Raw genomic sequence first — 23,152 nt, 5'->3', positions numbered from 1 at the left:
AAATCATCGCGCGATCCCGACCGCCACGCAAAGGATGACAATCAGTATACTAACCATGCTCAGATTTCATCACATAGCGGTTCACCATACGTGCATGCTACGGGAATCACTAACTTCAACACACGTATTTCTAGATCCACCACACCTTACTAGCATAACTTCAATATTACCACAACCACAACTCAAAACTAATTGAAATGAATCAAACTTCTCTAACTATTCAATGCACATGAAGGTGGAAGTTTTCCTATCCCTTTGGATAACTACCCCTTTTGAGACTACTTTCAAAGCATAGATCAACTACCAAGCCACGCACCGCTGTGCTCTAAAAGATATAAGTGAAGCACATAGAGCAAAAGTATCTAGCTCAAAATATATAAGTGAAGCACATGTGAGCTGAATTGTCTACCAAAAGATATAAGTGAAGCTCGACAAAATCACGGTGTGTGCATGTCTCTCTCTCTAGGTGTGCGGAAAGTATGATTGTGACACAACAAAAATAAAAGACTCCTACGATACAAGACGCTCCAAGCAAAAACACATAATATGTGGTGAATAAAAATATAGCCCCATGTAACGTTACCGATGGATTGAAGACGAGAGAGGGGATGCCTTCCCGAGGCATCACCAAGCTTAGGCTTTTAAGACATCCTTGAATCTCTTGGGGTACCTTGGGAATCCCCAAGATTGAGCTCTTGCCACTCTTTATCTTTTTGTCCATAAGAACTTCACCCAAAACTTGAAAACTTCACAACACGAAACTTAAACAGAAACTCGTGATAACATTAGTACAAGAAAGCAAACCACCACTTCTTTAGGTACTGTAGCAAACTTAAATTCTACTTGTGCTGATGTTGGGTTACTGTACTTTCAATCTTCCATGGCTAATACCCCCTGATACTATCCATAGTTTCATCAAAATAAGCAACCAACACAATAAAAACAGAATCTGTTAACAGCAGACCAGTCTGTAGCAATCTGTATGTTTTGTATACCTCTGGTATTTCAAAAATTCTTAACAATTATGACAGTCTGAAGAATTTGCGTAGCAATCAGAAACAAAAGGAATCAACTCAAAAGCTCTTACAGAAAGAAAAATGAAAATTCTTTTCGTGAGCAGAAAGTTTCTATATTTTCTAGCATGACCAAACGATCATCCCCAAGACTAATCATAACAGTTTTGCTTGGCACAAACGCAAAAAGAAACACAAAAACACAATCATAACAGAATGATGAAAGTGTGGAAAGCACAAAACAGGAAGAAAAAGGATAGATTCGTTGGGTTGCCTCCCAACCAGCGCTTTTGTTTAACGCCCTTAGCTAGGCATTCAATGATGCTCTCCCAAAATACAAGAATTGAAGCACAACGAGAGTATCCTAAAGCATGTGAAAATCACATCTAAGTCTAACATAATTCCTATGCATAGGCATTTTATAGGAAAACAAATTGTCAAGAAAACCAATAGCTCCCATATGCAAGGAAGAAGAAAGAGACAAGAGCAATCTCAACATCACGAGTGGTGATTTGGTAACATGAAAGTTTCTACCAACATATTTTCCTCTCTCATAGCAATTACATGTGGGATCATATTCAAATTCAACAATATACCTATCCCATAGGATATTCTTTTCATGATCCACATGCATGCACAGTTGACACTCTTCAAAAATAGTGGGATTATCATCTAAAGTCATGACTTCTCCAATCCCACTTTCAGTATTGTTGCAAATATTATATTCATCATGAGGTTTGAACAAATTTTCAAGATCATAAGAAAGATCATCACCCCAATCATGATTATTGCAACAAGTAGTGGTCAAAGCAAAACTAGCATCCCCAAGCTTAGGGTTTTGCATAATTTTAGCACGATTATCACTAATAGAATTTATAGTGAAACCATTGCAATCATGCTTTTCATCCAAGGAGCCCTCGTGAATCACTTCATGAATTTCTTCCTCACAATTTTCAGATTCACACATCTTTCGCAAAACTCCAAAGAAATAGTCAATTGCCCTCAACTCACTAGCAATTTGTTCCACACGAGTGGGTTTTGTTCGACACGAGTGGGTCTCTTAAAGAGACTAGCAAGTGGATGAGGATCCATATCACTAGATTTTCAGTAAGCAAAGATGCAAGCATATTGAGGGCACATGGCACACAAGCGAATAGAAATCAAGCGAGAGAAAAGGGCGAACAAAAAAAGCAAAAGAAAACGGCAAATGTGAAGTGGGGGAGAGGAAAACGAGAGGCAACTGGCAACAAAAGTAAATGCAAGAGAAGAGTTTGTGAGACCTACTTGGATAGATCTTGATTTCTCCTCCCCGGCAACGGTGCCAGAAATACTTCTGATGTTTGCTGTGTATCCCCGGCAAGGTGCCAGATATGCTTCTGATGTCCGTTATGCTACTGCACAAAAGACCTTCGAGTGGCGCCAGAAATGAGCACGTTGACGGCACCAGGAATCCTTCTGCGTTACTGTTCCCTCGAAGCGGAGAGGATGAGGTAGCACAGCGGAGGTAAGTATTTCCCTCAATTTTGAGAACCAAGGTATCAATCCGGCGGAGGAGTATCTCAAGATCCTGCACAAACACGAAAACTTGCACCCAACGCTATGAAGGGGTTGTCAAACCCTTATAGATTATTTGCCAAGTGAGAACTGAAAGCAACAAAGTAACAAAGCAAAGTAAAAGTGGAGTTGTAAACGATGGATGTGAATAGACCCGGGGGCCGTAGTGTTTACTAGTGGCTTCTCTCATGAAAGCAAGTAGATGGTGGGTGAACAGATTACCGTCGAGCAATTGATAGAACTGTGCAGAGTCGTGACGATATCTCTGCAATGATTATTTCTACAGGCATGACGTACGAAACAAGTAGGCCGATACTGTCTGCATCTAGTACTATTACTCCACACGCCGACCGCTATCCAGCATGCATCTAGTGTATTAAGTCCATAAGAACAGAGTAACGCCTTAAGCAAGATGACATGATGTTGAGGGATAATCTCAAACCAATGATAAAAACCCCAACTTTTTACCCTTGATGGCAACTTCTTGATGTGTGTCTTGCTGCCCCTACTGTCACTGGGAAAGGTCACCACATGGTAGACCCAAAACCAAGCACTTCTCCCATTGCAAGAATCATAGATCTAGTTGGCCAAACAAAACCCAAGACTCGGAGAGACTTACAAGGATATCAAATCATGCATATAAGAAATCAGCAAAGACTCAAATATATATCATAGATAATCTGATCACAAGTCCACAATTCATCGGATCTCGACAAACACACCGCCAAAGAAGATTACATCGGATAGATCTCCATGAAGTTCATGGAGAACTTTGTATTGAAGATCCAAGAGAGAGAGGAAGCCATCTAGCTACTAACCACGGACTCGTAGGTCTGAAGTGAACTACTCACGAGTCATTGGAGGGGCAATGATGATGATGAAGAAGCCCTCCAACACCAAAGTCCCCTCTGGCAGGGCGCCGGGAAGGGTCTCCAGATGAGATCTCGCAGAAACGGAAGCTTGCGGCGGAGGAAAAGTATTTTCGAGGCTCCCCTGATTTTTTGCGGAATATTTGGGAATTTGTAGGCCAAAGACCTAGGTCAGCGGGCGGCCAGGGAGGCCAGAAGCCTGCCCACCGCTGCCTCCCCCCTGGTGGGGGAGTGGGGGCTTGTGGGATCCCTGGAGCCCACCTGGCTTGGCCCAAAAGCCCCGTGGACTTCTTCCGTTCGGGAAAAAATCATTTCGGGGGTTTTTCTTCCGTTTGGACTCCGTTCCAAAATCAGATCTGAAAAGAGTCAAAAACACGGAAAAAAAGGAACTGGCACTTGGCACTGAATTAATAAGTTAGTCCCAAAAAGATATAAAAAGGTACATAAAACATACAAAGAAAGCAAGATAACAACGTGAAACCATCAAAAATTATAGATACGTTTGAGACATATCAGGCGACACCTCCGCATTCAACACACGTGCAACTCGATGATGATCTCTGCCTTCTTGATCCAGCAAGATAGACGAAGAGGTAGCGGAATTATTCGGTAGCACGACGGCATGACAATGATGATCGTGGAGCTACTCCAGCAGGGCTTGGCTGTGCCGTACCGGAATAACCTATGGGGTGTCACGAAGTAGTGGAGGGAAAGGGGGTGCGCCATGGCTTGAGGTGCAAAAAGCCTCTCTACCCTCCACTATATAGGAGGGGGAGGGGTGGCTCCCTAGGGAAAACCCTAGTGTTTCGGCCGACCCAAGGAGGAGGCAGCAGTCCTCCTCCAAATCGGTTTGGTGGAGGAGTCCTCCTCCTAGTCGATTTGGCCCACCTCCTGTCTCTTTCTCTTATTGGCCGAAGTAGGCCTAGTTGGGATGGCCGCCCAGCCCACCAGGGGCTGGTGGGCCACCCTTGGGCCTCTTTGATCCCTCTCCGGATGGGTGTCCCCTCTTGGTGGAACCCCGGAACCAATTCATCACTCCTGGTACTTTACCGGTAATGCCCGAAAACTTCCCGGAAGCCAAATGCACCTTTACTATTTATCAATCTTCGTCTCCAAACCATTCCGGAACTCCTCGTGATGTTCGGGATCTAATTCGGGACTCCAAACAACATTCAGTTACCAACATACATAATTCAACTATACCGAAACATCACCGAACCTTAAGTGTGCAGACCCTACGGGTTCGAGAACTATGTAGACATGACCAAGAGACTCTCCAGTCAATATCCAATTGAGGGACCTGGATGTCCATATTGCATCCTACATATTCTATGAAGATCTTTAATCGGTTCAACCTCTATGTCAAGGATTCAGTTAATCCCATATAACATTCCCTTTGTTCGTCGGTATCTCTATAACTATTTGAATCTCGTTACCAGCAAGTTTCTTTAATCATTCTGTAATACAAAATCCCGTGGCTAACTCTTTAGTCACATTGCTTGCAAGGCTTGTTGTGATGTTGTATTACTGAGTGGGCCCCGAGATACCTCTCCATCATACGGAGTGACAAATCCCAGTCTTGATCCATGCTAACTCAACAGACACCTTCGGAGATACCTATAGAGCATTTTTATAGTCAGCCAGTTACGTTGTGATGTTTGATACACACAATGTATTGTTCTGGTGTCAGTGAGTTACATGATCTCATGGTCATAGGAACATATACTTGATATGCAGAAAAACAGTAGCAATGAAACAACACGATCACATGCTACGTTCATAGTTTGGGTCTTGACCATCACATCATTCCCCTAATGATGTATCCCCTTATCAAGTGACAACACTTGTCTATGGCTAGGGAACCTTAACCATCTTTGATCAACGAGCTAGTCAACTAGAGGCTTACTAGGGACAGTGTGTTGTCTATGTATCCACACATGTATCTGAATTTCCATTCAATATAATTTTAGCATGGATAATAAACGATTATCTTGAACTAGGAAATATAATAATAACTATTTTCTTATTGCCTCTAGGGCATATTTCCAACAGCTCCAGGAACCAGCGCCCCTTGTGCTAGGCCACGCGGGCCACATAACCGCTAGCCGACCCAGCTGCAGCTCCTGCGCCTCGCCCAGCACCGCACGCGGCCTAGCGGCCTCCTCAAGCCTCCACCGGCCAGCACCGCCTCCACCGTCTTTGGCTATGGATTCGCCAAGATCCTCTCCAACTGTGTTCGACTATCTTCGCCGTGGAACCGACAAGATCGCCGAGTACCACTACTTCCACTACGTCCGCGACGACCCATGTACATCTACACTAAAACGACTAGAACCGCTTCGATGTGCACGCTTCAAAGGTATAACCGCCGAGACGATCACCCGTGGACCGAATCGATTGTTGTATGGGTTGTGATGTTGACCGTTTCGTAGATGCCATGTTAGTTGTAGGTACCCCATATTCATGCCTCCGGCACATGGGAACCCGGTAACTGGGATCACCCCATCATTCTTTGGCATGACACGCTCACGATTCATTGGCACCGGTATCTCGTCTAGTTATCAGAACCGGAACATGTTGTGGTAGTCAATTGCATGCATGTCATAATATCTTGTGTTGCTCGTATCTTTTACACCGTAACTCTGTAGGAGTTGAGCTATATATGTAAACCAACTAGAATGATGTGTACAATCTCATGCTTCACCTCTTGCCATGTTAACACCATTTAATATTGTCATGTACCTAAATGAGAGGGAACTAAATATTTTAATGTGGAGTTTCATCAATATGCAACTCGTTGCATATTGAGCTTCATCTAATGTGTAGTAATAAATTGTTGTGCTTGTCGTGCCATGCATAATTAAACCAAACATGCATCATATGTGTTGTGCATCGTATAATGCATAAGTTGTGGTATTATTGTGTGTTGATTGTTGTTCCAAATTGTTTGTTCTTGATAGTGTTCCGAACTACTTCAGAGTGTGAGCATCTGTTCGAATATGCGGTCTGTTTGCTTCACGAATTCGTTCTTCTTCCAAGCGGGATTACACGCAAGATGACCATTTCCCTAGATATCATTACTATCATTGCCATGCTAGTTGTTTCGTTTCTATCGCTATGTCTTGCTGCCTACCACCTATTTAATACGCCTCCCAACATTGCCATGAAAACCTCTAACCTTTCCACAACCTAGCAAACCACTCTTTGGCTATGTTACCGCTTGCTTAACCATTTGATAGCGTTTCTAGTTGCAGGTGCAGTTCCTTCCATGTGAAAACATGGGTTCCTTGTTGTCTAACCATATTATTCCTATTTAATTTAATGCACCTATATACCTGGTAAAAGGTAGAAGGCTTGGCCTTCTAGCTGTGTGTTTTGTTTACAATGATCATCGAATCTTTGCTTTGATACATTCGATGTAATACTTTTGTATGGTGCGTTTGTTGGGATCTGATGAATTTTGGGTTTATTTTCAGATTATTCATGAAAAGTATTTGGGTCTTCTTTGGAATTATTATTATTCTTAATTGTTTGATCATCATAGCTTCATAAATCTCTCCGATTCATTGAATTGCTTTGGCCAAGTAGCCTAATATTTCTTAAGTGAGAGTGATGCGTTGTAGTGGGTTCAACCCGACGGGTTTCTCTATCCCAGTGACAGAAGGGGTCAAGGTACGTATTTGTGTTGTTGCTACTAAGGATAAAATGATGGGGTTCATTCATATTGATTGATTTTAGTTTGTCTACATCATGTCATCATTCTCCAAGCATTACTCTGTTTCTCACGAACTTAATACGTAGAGAGGCAAACATAGAAGCACTCTTGAAGTGGAGTAATAGTAGTAGGTGCACATAGAAGTTGGCATATTTTCTTATGGACGTGATGCCTGTATACACATGATCATTGCCGTGAAAATCAGATAAATATCTGCTTTTTGTCAATTGCCCAACAGTAACTTTTTTACCCATCGTATGTTGCTTTCATGAGAGATGCCATTAGGGAACACTATGGCCCCCGAGTCTATTCACTTATATATATTCAAAAAACTTATCTTTACCTTTTTGCCTTTATTTTTCTTTTATTTCATTTTGTAATATACAATTATCTACACACATCATTTGCTTGCAAATAATGAGGTCAAGGGGATTGACAACTCTGCTCTTTTTTGTGCAGCCGCTGAAGACTGTTGAGGATTGATATTACTATTGGTTCAATAAACCTTGGTTTCTTAACTGAGGGAAATACTTACCCGTATTGTGCTACAATTACCCTTCCTCTTCACAGAAACCAAACATAGATCACAAGTATCACTGGCAACACCGACGCGTGCCTTCATCCCTGGTGTGTTCCCAGGCCTGACAAACATGGAGCGACGCATCGTTAGCATCAACTTCATTTGTATATACATGCTTGGTCCTGGTAACACCGATGCATGCCTTCATCCATGATGTGTCTCTGGGCTTGGCAATCCCGGCACGGCGCGTCATCCACCACGTCTTCTTCCTAGTGCACCACTACTTATACACCATTGCGCCTATGACTAACTCGACGCCTCCTTGCGTCCGCAGCTCCACAACAACTTCCTCAACACCGGCTACCTCGACTCGACGTCGACCACGATGTTCTTTGCATGGCTACCTCGACCATGGCTACACCACCTTATGCTCTCGGCTACCTCAACATCGGCACAAAGGACTATCGCCTTGCTTGAGCAACTCATCTTCTTCCTTTATATTCCACATGTTCATTACACGTGATATGTATCCAATGTATCGATAATTTATGAAGTATTCATGCCATGTTTGCATATGTCTACAATACTTATATATGGTTTTCTTGCACTTTATATGATTTATTTAGAACTAACCTGGACTTATGCTGTTTTTAGCAAAACTACCGTGGTGCTATTTTTTGTGCAGAAATAAAAGTTCTCGGAATTGGACGAAACTTTTTGACGATTTTTTAGAAGAAAAGAGGAATACTAGAGGAAAGAACCACAAAAGGGGGGCGGGTGCCCACTAGGCACCACGACGTGCAGTCCCCCTGGCTCACGGGTACCAAGTGGTCCACTCGTGGCCCATCTTGGCGTGATTCGAACACCCAAAAATCATATAAATATAGAAACCTCCAGAAATAACCCTAGACAAGAAGTTCCATCACCGCAAGCCTCTATAGCCACTAAAAACCAATTGGGGGCCCATTCCAGAACCCTTCCGGAGGGGGAGATCATCTCTGGTGGCCATCTTCATCATCCCGGTGGAGGCCATGACAAGGAGGGAGTAGTCCACCCGAGGGGTTGAGGGTTTGTACCAGTAGCCATGTTATGATCTTGATATATCATGGGCTTTGTTAATATAGTTGGATCACATGGTGTTTGTCCCATGCTATTTCTGTGATAAATTGAGTCTTTCACTTTAAGATCTCGTTATGTTGGATAAAATATTCAGGTTTGAGAGCACATGATGTATGTCTTGCATGTGGATACCATCTTAGACTCGCACATGCGTTGGTTTCCCTCAAAGCCTAAAGGGTAATGTAGAACATCGACAACAAGTATCACCCTCAGTTAAGAAACCAAGGTACCAATCCAGTAGGAAGATCCACAAGACTGTGTAAGCAGCACCTTCACATATATAGCAAATTCTTGCGACCCAACACGTGGAGGGGTTGTCAATCCCTCATGGGTAAAGTGACGATAGATTGATATATGAAATAAGAGTGATAGCACATAGAATACAGCAAGGTATTTTTCGGGTTTTTATAATATAGATTTGACAACAGAAGAGCATATAAAATAGAAAATCAAGTAGAAAAGCAGTGATGCAAATACATGAACTGAAGTAGACCCGGGGGTCGTAGGTTTCGCTAGTGGCCTCTCTCGACAAATTGCAAATGGTGGGTAGACAAATTACTGTTGGGCAATTTATAGAAAACAACTAATTGTGACAATATTCAAGAAAATGATCATGTATAGAGACATCACTTCTAAGACAAGTAGACCGACTTCTGCCTGCGTCTACTTCTACTACTCCAGACACCGGCCGCTATCCGTCATGCATCTAGTGTATTGAGTTCATGGAGAAACGGAGTAATGCCTTAAGAACGATAGCATCATGTAGACAAGATCTATTCATGCATGTAGGAATATACCCCATCATTCTATCCTTGATAGCAACGATACATGTGTGTCATATCTCTTTTTGTCAGTGAGATTGAGCACCGCAAGATCAAATCCATCACAAAGCACCTCTTCCATTCAAGATAAAATATCAAGTTGGCTAGACAAAAACCAAATACCGGAGAAATAATTTGAGGCTATAATAATCAAGCATGTATATGTTTTCATAGATGTGATCATAAACTCACAATTCATTGGATCCCAAAAAACACACCGCAGAAGAAAGTGTTACGTCATATGGATCTCCAAGAGACAATTGTGTTGAGAAACAAAACGAGAGAGAAAGCCATCTAGCTACTGCCTACTGACCCGTAGGTATGATATTAACTAGTCACACATCATTGGAGGAGCACCAATGAGGATGGTGAACCCCTCCGTGATTATGTTCCTCTCTGGAACGAACTCTAGATTGGTTCTCGTGGCTCTGGAACTTGCGGCGGCTGAAACGATTTTTCATCGACTCGTCTAGGGTTTTCTAAATATTGGGGTATTTATAGAGCTGAGAGGAGGTGCCCGAGGCCCCCAATAGTCACGAGGTCGAGCCAGGGGCCTCTGGCGTGCCCTGATATCTAGTGCCCCCCGGAGCCTCGTCTGCTGCTCATTCTTGGTTCCCAAGTTTCCTTCTGGTCCAAAAAAAATCTTTGTAAAGTTTAATGGAAATTGGACCTCATCTGTTATGGATTTTCTGTGAAGGAAAAAACAGCAAAAAATAGCAAGTGGCACTAGGCACTATGTCAATAGGTTAGTCCCAAAAAATGATATAAAGTTGCTATAAAATGATCATAAAACATCCAAGAATGATAATATAACAACATGGAACAATAAAAAACTATAGATACTTTGGAAACGCATCAGCATCCCCAAGCTTAATTTCTGCTCATCCTCGAGTAGGTAAATGATAAAAACAAAAAAAATTATGTGGAATGCTGCCTCACATGTTCATCATATTCTCTTTCTTTCCAGCATGATCATATGGACTTGTTGATGATGCAAAGCAATATTTGACATGAAAATTTCAATACTGAAGCATATCAAAAAGCAACCAAGTCTTTCAAAATATCAACTCTAAAGAACGTTATCCCTAGCCCATCATGCTCTATCATTGATCCATTCATGCAACACACTAAAATATTAACTACATACTATCCACAAGTATGAGAATGGTGTTCCTTAGTTGGTGATTTATAAGACACGATTGAGGCTCAAATTCAAAACAAAAATTGCATAAAGTAAATAGATAGGTCCTTCACACAGGGAAGCAGGGATTTGTAGAGGTGCGAGAGCTCAAAGTGAAAAACTTAGAGATAATTTTTTTAGGGTGGCATGTTTTTCCTGTCAATGAGAACGACTAGGAGTTTCCAGTATCCTCCATGCTAAACCAATTATAGGTGGTTCCCAAACTGAAAATAAAGTTTATTCCTTTTTTCACCATTCTTTCTCATTCCACGGCTAGCCGTATCCACAGGTATCGTCCATACCAACACTTCCAAAGGATTTTATTATTTGACAACATAAAACAATTTATTTTTTGGGACTGGGCATCCCAATTACCTCCATACTCTCATGCAATGACAAGTCAATAATCACTCGTCTTGATACCGGCCAACCCTCGCCGCTTCATGAGAAGTACGACCACACAAAACAGAAATTTATGTTGAAATTAAGAGTTGGCACATACAAATTTACTTGGAATAGCGTTGAAATACCGCATATAGGTAGGTATGGTGTACTCATTTTGCACAACTTTGGGTTTAGGATTTGTATGCACAAGAAGTATTCCCATTTAGTACAAGTGAAGGATAGCAAATAGATTGAGAAGCGCCCAACCAAGGAAAATAATAATCATAAGTGAACATTAAACATAGATAACACCGAATAATGCAACACAAGTTGGATGTAATTTCATAGAATAATTATTGACCTCATGTGCATGCATAGGGAATCACAAACCTTAACACCAATATTCTTACTAGAGCATAATTATTCATCAACGTAACTCACATATTACTATCTTCATATCGAAAAATAGTGCAGATAATCAAGCTTAGTATCCAATGATATTCACGAGATTTTTTATTATATCTTTCCTGGACATTCATCACTTTGTGACTACATTTTATTTAAAGAAAATTGCCAATGCAAATAACAAGCTCTCACACAAGTATGAGTGAATAACGAGAGCAAAATTTTCTTTAAAATTTTCATTTCTCAAAGTTATATAAGTGAAGCAAGAGAGGATTTCTACAAAATTTCTACTACTCCTAGAATAATCTAAGTGAAGCATGAGAGCAAATTTCTTCAAAATAACAACACCACCATGCACAAAAAGATATAAGTGAAGCACTTGAGCAATTCCATGGCTCAAAAAATTTAAGTGAAGCACATAGAGTGATTCTAACAGATCGTAGCATAATTTACCTCTCTCAAATGGGTATGTCCATCAAGGTTTATTATGACAAACTAACCAGCAAAGAAAGCAAAGATACAAATGATACAAGACGCTCCAAGCAAAACTCATGATATGTGATCAATAAAATATAGCTCCAAGTAAAATTACCGATGGTTTTTGGAAGAAAGAGGGGATGCCTTCCGGGGCATCCCCAAGTTTAGTTGCTTGATAGTCCTTAGATATTACCTTGGGGTGTCATAGGCATCCCCAATCTTAGGCTTTTATTACTCCTTATTCCTTCATCCATCGAGATCTCACTCAAACCTTGAAAACTTCAATCACACAAAACTCAACAAAATTTCGTGAGATCCGTTAGTATAAGAAAACCAAACTTTACTATAGGTACTGTTGAAAACCTATTCGAATTTCGTATTTGCATTATACCTACTGTATTCTAACTTCATCATGGCTTATGCCCCCCCCCTCGATAGAAACCATAGAATCATTAAAATAAGCACATAACGCAAAGAAAACATAATATGTTAAAAACAAAACAGTCGGTAAAGATTCAAAATTTACTTATACTTCTGTAACTCCAAAAATTCTGAAAAATTAGGACAATGTAGGGAATTTGTATATTAATCTTGTGTAAAACATTCATACACTTTTGGCGTTTATGTGATTTTTAGGATTGTTTCTACTGGATGCAAAAGTTTCTATTTTACAACAGGATTAAAACAACTACTACCACACATTATCCAAAAGGCTTTACTTTGCACAAAAACTAAATAAAACACAAAAAAATAGGAGAGTAGAATAATTGTGCAAAACTCAAGAACAGAAAGAAAAAGTGCAAACTAATTTTAATCATTGTGTTGCCGCCCAACAGCGCAATCGTTTTACTCCCCTAGCTAGACATATAACATAGATTTTAAGTGATATCATCCTTAGCGATTGATCCATTGGTTGCCCTGATGATTGATTCATATGGTACCATAACTTTTGTTCTAGGGAAGTGCTCCATCCCTTTTCTTAGTGAAAACTGAAATTTAATATTCTCTTCTTTCATGTCAATCACGACCCTTATAGTATGCAAGAACGGTCTACCAAGAAATATTGGACAAGATGGATTGCACTCAATATCAAGAACAATAAAATCTATGGGCGCATAATTCCAATTTGCAAGAATAAGAACATCATTAATTCTTGCCATAGGTTTTTTAATAGTAGAATCCGCCAAATGCAAATTGAGAGAACATTCTTCAATATTGGTGAGACGAAGAACATCGCAAAGAGATTTTAGAATCATGGAAACACTAGCACCCAAATCACATACAACATAGAATCCAAAATTCTTGATTTTGATCTTAATGGTAGGTTCCCATTCATCGTGTAATTTTCTAGGAATCGAAATCTCAAGCTCTCACTTTTCTTCCAAAGCATTTATCACCGCATCCGAAATATGTTTAGTAAAATATTTATTTTATTCATAGGCATTGGGTGAATTTATTATAGATTGCAACATAGAAATACACTCAATCAAACAACAACTATCAAAATTAAAGTTTTTGCAATCCTAAATAGTGGGTGCATCACTAGATAAATTTTTGACCTCTTCAATCCCGCTTTTATCTTTTTTGCAATAAGATTTTCACCCTCCAAATCATGTGAATGCCCTCTAGCTAAAGTTGATTTTTCTTGAGTTCCCTCATCACTAATTTTAACATTACTAAATAGGGATCTATAGAAGAAACACCAATAATTTTAAATTCTTCATTATTTTTATGAAAGCAATCAGGAAACGCTCTTTCTAGAAATTCTCTTCTAGCTCTAAGCATAGAGGTTATTTTCTGAATTTCATCTATGTAAACATATAAAGCTTTAATTGATAAATTAATATCAACCTTAGGGAGAAAATTATTCTTCCGATTTTCTTCATCATGTGAAATTCTATCAATGCTTCTAGACATATCATCAATCTTATCCAACTTTTCTTCTATCGTAGTATTGAAAGCTTTTTGAGCATTGATAAATTCCTTCATATTACTCTCGAGATCATAGGGTATCCTATCAATATTATTATGAGAATTACCATAGGAATTGCCATAATTATTTGAAGAACTTCCAAGATACGGCCTAGGGTTAAAATTGTTCCTATAAGCATTATTATTAAAATTGTTTCGCGAGACAAAATTCACATCTACGACATATTTTGCTCAATCAAAGTAGACAAAGGCACATCATTAGGATCAATAGGAGCATGCTTACTAGCAACCAATTTCATAAGAGCATCAATTCTATCACTGAAAGTATCAATTTCACCAATAGAATTATCTTTTTCACTAGTAGGGGCTCGTTCAGTATACCATTGCGAATAATTAGCCATGATATTATCAAGAAATTTAGTAGCATCACCCAAAGTAATTTCCATAAAAGTACCTCCCACGGTGGAATCTAAAATCTTTTTAGAAACAAAATTAATTCCCACATAAAAATTATATATGATCATCCAAAAATTCAAACTAGGAGTTGGGAAATTTCTTATCATCAATTTCATCATTTCCCAAGATTGGGAAACATGCTCATGCTAAAGTTGTTTAAAATTCATAATCTGATTTCTAAGAGAAATAATTTTCGGGAGAGGAAAATATTTCGTGATAAAAATATATTTGTATTTGTTCCAAGAATCGATACTATTTCATGGCAAAGATGAAAACCAAATTTTAGCACGATCACGCAAAGAGAACGGAAATAGTTACATGTTGAAAATATCATTGTCCACATCTTTCTTCTTTTGCATATCACAAAATTCCATAGAAGTGTCTAGATGGGACGCGGCATCCTAATTAGGAGTTCTGAAAAATTGCTCTTTCATAACAAGATTCAACAAATCGTCATTAATACCATAAGACTCCGCACTAGTGGTGGGAGGAGCAATAGGAGTGCTAATAAAATCATTGTTGTTGGTATTGGAAAAATCACACAACTTAGTGTTTTCTTTAGTCATCGTGACTACACAAGCAAGAACACAAGAAAACAAGAGATCCAGCAAGAAAACAGCAAACGTAAAAAAGGCAAATTTTTGTGAAGTGGGGGAGAGGGAAACGAGAGGCAAATGGCAAATAATGTAATTGCAAGGAGATGAGATTTGTGTGTAGGAACGTGATAGATCTTGACTCAGGCTCGCGGATGCGTTGGTTTCCCTCCAAGATTAAAGGGTGATGTAGCACATCAATGACAAGTATTTTCCTCAGTTAAGAAACCAAGGTATCGATCTAGTAGGAAGATCCAAAAGAGTATGTAAGAAGCGCGTGCACACAAGTAGCAAATCCTGGCAACCCAACGCGTGGAGGGATTGTCAATCCCTCGTGGTTAACGCGAGGATAGATTGATAGATGCAAATAAGAGTGATAGCAAATAGAACACATCAAGGTATTTTTGGTTTTTTCGATAATATAGATCTGAACACAAAAGAGCAAATAAAACAGAAAGGCAAATAGCAAAGTAGAGAGTCCAAATAGATGATGTGAAGTAGACATGGGGGGCGTAGGTCTCACTAGTGGCTTCTCTCGAGAAATAGCAAATGGTGGGTAGAAAAATTACTATTGGGCAATTGATAGAAAAGAAAATAATTATGATGATATTCAAGACAATGATCATGTATATAGGCATCACGTCCAAGACAAGTAGACCGACTTCTGACAGCATACTTCTATTACTCCACACATCGACCGCTATCCAACAAGCATCTAGTGTCTTGAGTTCATGGAGAAGCGGAGTAATGCCTTAAAAATGATGACATGATGTAGACAAGATCTATTCATGTAGGAATATACCCCCATCGTTTTATCCTTGATAGCAACGATACATGTGTGTCATGTCTCTTTCTGTCACTGAGATTGAGCACCGCAATATCGAACCCATCACAAAGCACCTCTACACATTGCAAGATAAAGATCAAGTTGGCAAGACAAAAACCAAATATCGAAGAAGAAATACGAGGCTATAATAATCAAGCATGAATATGTTTTCATGGATCTGATCATAAACTCATATTCATCGGATCCCAACAAACACTCCACAAAAGAAAGGGTTACAACATATGGATCTCCAAGAGACCATTGCATTGAGAAAAAAAATGAGAGAGAAAGTCATCTAGCTACTGCCTCGGACCCGTAGGTCTGATATGAACTACTCATGCATCATTAGAGGATCACCAACGAGGACGGTGAACCCCTCTGTGTGTTGGGGAACGTCGCATGGGAAACAAAAATTTTCCTACGCGCACGAAGACCTATCATGGTGATGTCCATCTACGAGAGGGGATGAGTGATCTACGTACCCTTGTAGATCGTACAGCAGAAGCATTAGTGAACGCGGTTGATGTAGTGGAACGTCCTCACGTCCCTCGATCCGCCCCGCGAACAATCCCGCGATCAGTCCCACGATCTAGTACCGAACGGACGGCACCTCCGCGTTCAGCACACGTACAGCTCGATGATGATCTCGGCCTTCTTGATCCAGCAAGAGAGACGGAGAGGTAGAAGAGTTCTCCGGCAGCGTGACGGCGCTCCGGAGGTTGGTGATGACCTTGTCTCAACAGGGCTCCGCCCGAGCTCCGCAGAAACGCGATCTAGAGGAAAAACTGTGGAGGTATGCGGTCGGGCTGCTGTGGAAAAGTCGTCTCAAATCAGCCCTAAAACCTCCGTATATATAGGTGGGAGGGAAGGGAGGAGGCAGCCTCAAAACCTAAAGGTTTGGCCGAAATTGGAGGTGGAGGAGTCCTACTCCAATCCTACTTGGAGTAGGATTCCACCTTCCCACTTGGAAACTCTTTCCACCTTGTGTTTTTTCCTTCTCAAACCTTATGGGCCTTAGTGGGAACTTATTCCAGCCCACTAGGGGCTGGTTTATCTCTTCCCATAGCCCATGAGACCCCTTGGGGCGTGACACCCCTCCCGATGGTCCCCGGCACCCCTCCCGGCACTCCCGGTACACTACCGATGAGCCCGAAACTTTCCCGGTAATGCACGAAAACCTTCTGATAACCAAATGAGGTCATCCTATATATCAATCTTCGTTTCCGGAACATTCCGGAAACCCTCGTGACGTCCGTGATCTCATCCGGGACTCCGAACAACATTCGGTAACCAACCATATAACTCAAATACGCATAAAACAACGTCGAACCTTAAGTGTGCAGACCCTGCGGGTTCGAGAACTATGTAGACATGACCCGAGAGACTCCTCGGTCAATATCCAATAGCGGGACCTGGATGCCCATATTGGATCCTACATATTCTACGAAGATCTTATCGTTTGAACCTCAGTGCCATGGATTCATATAATCCCGTATGTCATTCCCTTTGTCCTTCGGTATGTTACTTGCCCGAGATTCGATCGTTAGTATCCGCATACCTATTTCAATCTCGTTTACCGGCAAGTCTCTTTACTCGTTCCATAATACAAGATCCCGCAACTTACATTAAGTTACATTGCTTGCAAGGCTTGTGTGTGATGTTGTATTACCGAGTGGGCCCCGAGATACCTCTCCGTCACACGGAGTGACAAATCCCAGTCTCGATCTATACTAACTCAACGAACACCTTCGGAGATACCTGTAGAGCATCTTTATAGTCACCCAGTTACGTTGCGACGTTTGATACACACAAAGCATTCCTCCGGTGTCCGTGAGTTATATGATCTCATGGTCATAGGAACAAATACTTGACACGCAGAAAACAGTAGCAACAAAATGACACGATCAACATGCTACGTCTATTAGTTTGGGTCTAGTCCATCACATGATTCTCCTAATGATGTGATCCCATTATCAAGTGACAATACTTGCCTATGGCCAGGAAACCTTGACCATCTTTGATCAACGAGCTAGTCAACTAGAGGCTTACTAGGGACAGTGTTTTGTCTATGTATCCACACAAGTATTGTGTTTCCAATCAATACAATTATAGCATGGATAATAAACGATTATCATGAACTAAGAAATATAATAATAACTAATTTATTATTGCCTCTAGGGCATATTTCCAATAGTCTCCCACTTGCACTAGGGTCAATAATCTAGTTCACATCACCATGTGATTCCAACGAATCCAACACCCATATAGTTATGGGGTATGATCATGTCTTGCTCGTGAGAGAGGTTTTAGTCAACGGTTCTGAAACTTTCAGATTCGTGCGTTCTTTACAAATCTTTATGTCATCTTATAGATGCTGCTACTACGTGCTATTCAGAAATGCTCCAAATATCTACTCTACTATACGAATCCGTTTCACTACTCATAGTTATCCGGATTAGTGTCAAAGCTTGCATTGACGTAACCCTTTACGACAAACTCTTTAACCACCTCCATAATCGAGAAAAATTCCTTAGTCCATTAGTTACTAAGGATAAATTTCGACCGCTGCTAGTGATTCAATCATGGATCACTCTCTGTACCTCTCAACATACTTTGAGTCAAGGCACACTTCAGGTGCGGTACACAACATGGCATACTTTAGATTCTACGGCTAAGGCATAGAAGACGACCTTCGTCTATTCTCTTTATTCTGCCGTGGTCGGGTTTTGAGTCTTACTCAAATTCACACCTCACAACGCAACCAAGAACTCCTTCTTTGCTAGTCTATTTTGAACTCTTTCAAAAACTTGTCAAGGCATGCATCTTGTTGAAACTTCTATTAAGCGCTTTCGATCTATCTCCATAGATCTTTGATGCTCAACGTTCAAGTAGCGTAATCCAGGTACTCCTTTGAAAACTTCTTTCAAACAACCTTGTATGCTTTACAAAAATTTTACATTACTTCTGATCCATAATATGTCAACCACATATACCAATCAGAAATTCTATAGTGCTCCCACTCACTTCTTTGGAAATACAAGTTTCTCATAAACCTTGTACAAACCCAAAATCTTTGATCATCTCATCAAAGTGTATATTCCAACTCCGAGATGCTTGCACCAGTCCATTGAAGGATCACCGGAGCTTGCATACTTGCTAGTATCTTTAGGATCGACAAAACCTTCTGGTTGTATCACATACAATGTTTGCTCAAGGAAACCGTCGAGAAAACAATGTTTTGACATCCTACGTGCAATATTTCATAAATAATGCATCAACAACTAACATAATTCTAACAGACTTTTAGCATCGCTACGAGTGAGAAAGTCTCATCATAGTCAACTGTTTGATCTTATCGAAAACATCTTTGCGACAAGTCGAGCTTTTCTTAATAGTGACTTATCACCATCATCGTCTGTCTTCTTTTAAAGATCCATTTTTACTCAATAGTCCTATGACCATCGAGTAGTTCTACCAAAGTCTACACTTTGTTTTCACACATGGATCCTCTCTCGGATTTCATGGCTTCCAGCCATTTGTCGGAATCTGGGCCCACCATCGCTTTCTCCATAACTCGTAGGTTCACTGTTGCTCAACAACATGACCTCCAAGACAGGGTTACCGTACTACTCTGCAGCAGTACACGACCTTGTCGACCTACGAGATTTGTAGTAACTTGATTCCAAGCTCAATGATCATCATCATCAGCTTCCACTTCAATTGGTGTAGGTGCCACATGAACAACTTCCTGCGCCCTGCTACACACTGGTTGATGTGATGGTTCAATAACCTCATCAAGTTCTACTACCCTCCCACTCAATTCTTTCGAGAGAAACCTTTCCTCGAGAAAGGATCCGTTTCTAGAAACAAACACTTTGCTTTCGGATCTGAGATAGGAGATGTACCCAACTGTTTTGGATATCCTATGAAGATGCATTTATCCGCTTTGGGTTCAAGCTTATCAGACTGAAACTTTTTCACATAAGTGTCGAAACCCCAAACTTTCAAGAAACGACAGTTTAGATTTCTCTAAACCTCAGTCTATACTGTGTCATCTCAACGGAAATACGCGGTGCCCTATTTAAAGTGAGTGCGGTTGTCTCTAATGCATAACCCATAAACGATAGTGGTAATTCGATAAGAGACATCATAGTATGCACCATACCAAATAGTGCGTGGCTATGACGTTCAGACACATCATCACACTATGATGTTCCAGGTGGCATGAACTGCGAAACAATTTCCACATTGTCTTAACTGTGTACCAAAACTCGTAACTCAGATATTCATTTCCATGATCATATCGTAGACAGTTTATCCTCTTGTTACGACGAACTTCACTCTGAAACGGAATTGAACTTTTCAACATTTTAGACTTGTGATTCATTAAGTAAATACTCCAGTATCTACTCAAATCGTCAGTGAAGTAAGAACATAATGATATCCACTACGTGCCTCAGCACCCATTGGACTGCATACATCAAAATGTATCACTTCCAACAAGTTACTATCTTATTTCATCTCAATGAAAACAAGGCCTTGCTCATGTGGTATGATTCGCATGTCACTAGTGATTCGAAATCAGGTGAGTACAAAGATCCATCAGCATGGAGCCTCTTCATGCAATTTATACTAACATGACTCAAGCGGCAGTGCCACAAGTAAGTGGTACTATCATCATCAACTCGTATCTTTTGGCACCAATATCATGAACATGTGTAACACTACGATCGAGATTCAATAAACCATTGAAGGTGATTATTCAAGAAAATAGAGTAACCATTATTCTCTTTAAATGAATAATCGTATTGCAATAAACACGATCCAATCATGTTCATGCTTAACGCAAGCACCAAATAACAATTATTTAGGTTTAACACCAATCCCGATGGTAGAGGGAGCGTGCGATGTTTGATCATATCAATCTTGGAAACTCTTCCAACACGTATCATCACCTCGCCTTTAGCTAGTCTCCGTTTATGCCGTAGCTTTCATTTCGCGTCACTAATCACTTAGCAACCGAACCGGTATCCAATACCCTCGTGCTACTAGGAGTACTAGTAAAGTACACATCAACATCATGTATATCAAATACACTTCTTTCGACTTTTGCCAGCCTTCTTATCTACCAAGTATCTTGAGTTGCTCCGCCTTAGTGATTGTTCCCCTCATTACAGAAGCACTTAGTCTCGGGTTTGGGTTTAATCTTGGGTCTCTTCATTAGTGCAGCAACTGTTTTGCCGTTTCACGAAGTATCCCTTCTAGCCCTTGCCTTTCTTGAAACTTAGTGGTTTTACAAACCATCAACTATTGATGCTCCTTCTTGATTTCTACTTTCGTAGTGTCAAACATCGCGAATCGCTCAAGGATCATTGTATGTATCCTTGATATGTTATAGTTCATCACGAAGCTCTCACAGCTTGGTGGCAGTGACTTTGGAGAACTATCACTATCTCATCTGGAAGATTAACTCCCACTTGATTCAAGCGATTGTCGTACTCAGACAATCTGAGCACATGCTCAACGATTGAGCCTTTTCTCCCGTGCTTTGTGGACAAAGAATCTTGTCGGAGGTCTCGTACCTCTTAACAAGGGCACAAGCATGAAATCACAATTTCATCTCTTTAGAACATCACTTATGTTCCGTGACGTTTTACAACGTTTTCGGCGCCTTGCTTCTAAGCCATTAAGTATTTTTGTACTGAACTATCGTGTAGTCATCAGAAACGTGTATGTCGAATGTTCACAGCATCCACAGACGACGCTCGAGGTGCAGCACACCGAGTGGTGCATTAAGGACATAAGCATTCTGTGCAGCAACAAGGACAATCCTCGGTTTTACAGACTCAGTCTGCAAAGTTTGCTACTATCAACTTTCAACTAAATTTTCTCTAGGAACATATAAAATAGTAGAGCTATAGCGCAAGCTACATCGTAATTCGCAAAGACCATTAGACTATGTTCATGACAATTAGTTCAATTAATCATATTACTTAAGAACTCCCACTCAAAAAGTACATCTCTCTAGTCATTTGAGTGGTACATGATCATATCAACTATACGATTCATGCTCGACCTTTCGGTCTCATGTGTTCCGAGGCCATGTCTGCACATGCTAGGCTTGTCAAGCTTAACCCGAGTGTTCCGCGTGCGCAATTGTTTTGCACCCGTTGTATGTGAACGTTGAGTCTATCACACCCGATCATCACGTGGTATCTCGAAACGACGAACTGTAGCAACGGTGCACAGTCGGGGAGAACACAATTTCGTCTTGAAATTTTAGTGAGAGATCACCTCATAATGCTACCGTCGTTCTAAGCAAAATAAGGTGCATAAAAGGATTAACATCACATGCAATTTATAAGTGACATGATATGGCCATCATCACGTGCTTCTTGATCTCCATCACCAAAGCACCGACACGATCTTCTTGTCACGGGAGTCACACCATGATCTCCATCATCATGATCTCCATCAACGTGTCGCCATCGGGGTTGTCGTGCTACTCATGCTATTACTACTAAAGCTACGTCCTAGCAAAATAGTAAACGCATATGCAAGTACAAACGTTAGTTATAAAGACAACCCTATGGCTCCTGCCGGTTGCCGTACCATCGACGTGCAAGTCGATATTATCTATTACAACATGATCATCTCATACATCCAATATATCACATCACATCGTTGGCCATATCACATCACAAGCATACCCTGCAAAAACAAGTTAGACGTCCTCTAATTTTGTTGTTGCATGTTTTACGTGGTGACCATCGGTATCTAGTAGGATCGCATCTTACTTACGCAAACACCACAACGGAGATATATGAGTTGCTATTTAACCTCATCCAAGGACCTCCTCGGTCAAATCCGATTCAACTAAAGTTGGAGAAACCGACACTTGCCAGTCATCTTTGAGCAACGGGGTTACTCGTAGCGATGAAACCAGTCTCTCGTAAGCGTACGAGTAATGCCGGTCCAAGCCGCTTCAGTCCAACAATACCGCCGAATCAAGAAAAGACTAAGGAGGGCAGCAAAACGCACATCACCGCCCACAAAAACTTTTGTGTTCTACTCGAGAAGACATCTACGCATGAACCTAGCTCTGATCCCACTGTTGGGGAACGTCGCATGGGAAACAAAAATTTTCCTACGCGCACGAAGACCTATCATGGTGATGTCCATCTACGAGAGGGGATGAGTGATCTACGTACCCTTGTAGATCGTACAGCAGAAGCGTTAGTGAACGCGGTTGATGTAGTGGAACGTCCTCACGTCCCTTGATCCGCCC

Source organism: Hordeum vulgare, chromosome 6H (assembly GCF_904849725.1).
Source record: "Hordeum vulgare subsp. vulgare chromosome 6H, MorexV3_pseudomolecules_assembly, whole genome shotgun sequence".
Lineage (NCBI taxonomy): Eukaryota > Viridiplantae > Streptophyta > Magnoliopsida > Poales > Poaceae > Hordeum > Hordeum vulgare.
Note: the sequence above shows the minus strand (reverse complement) of the source record.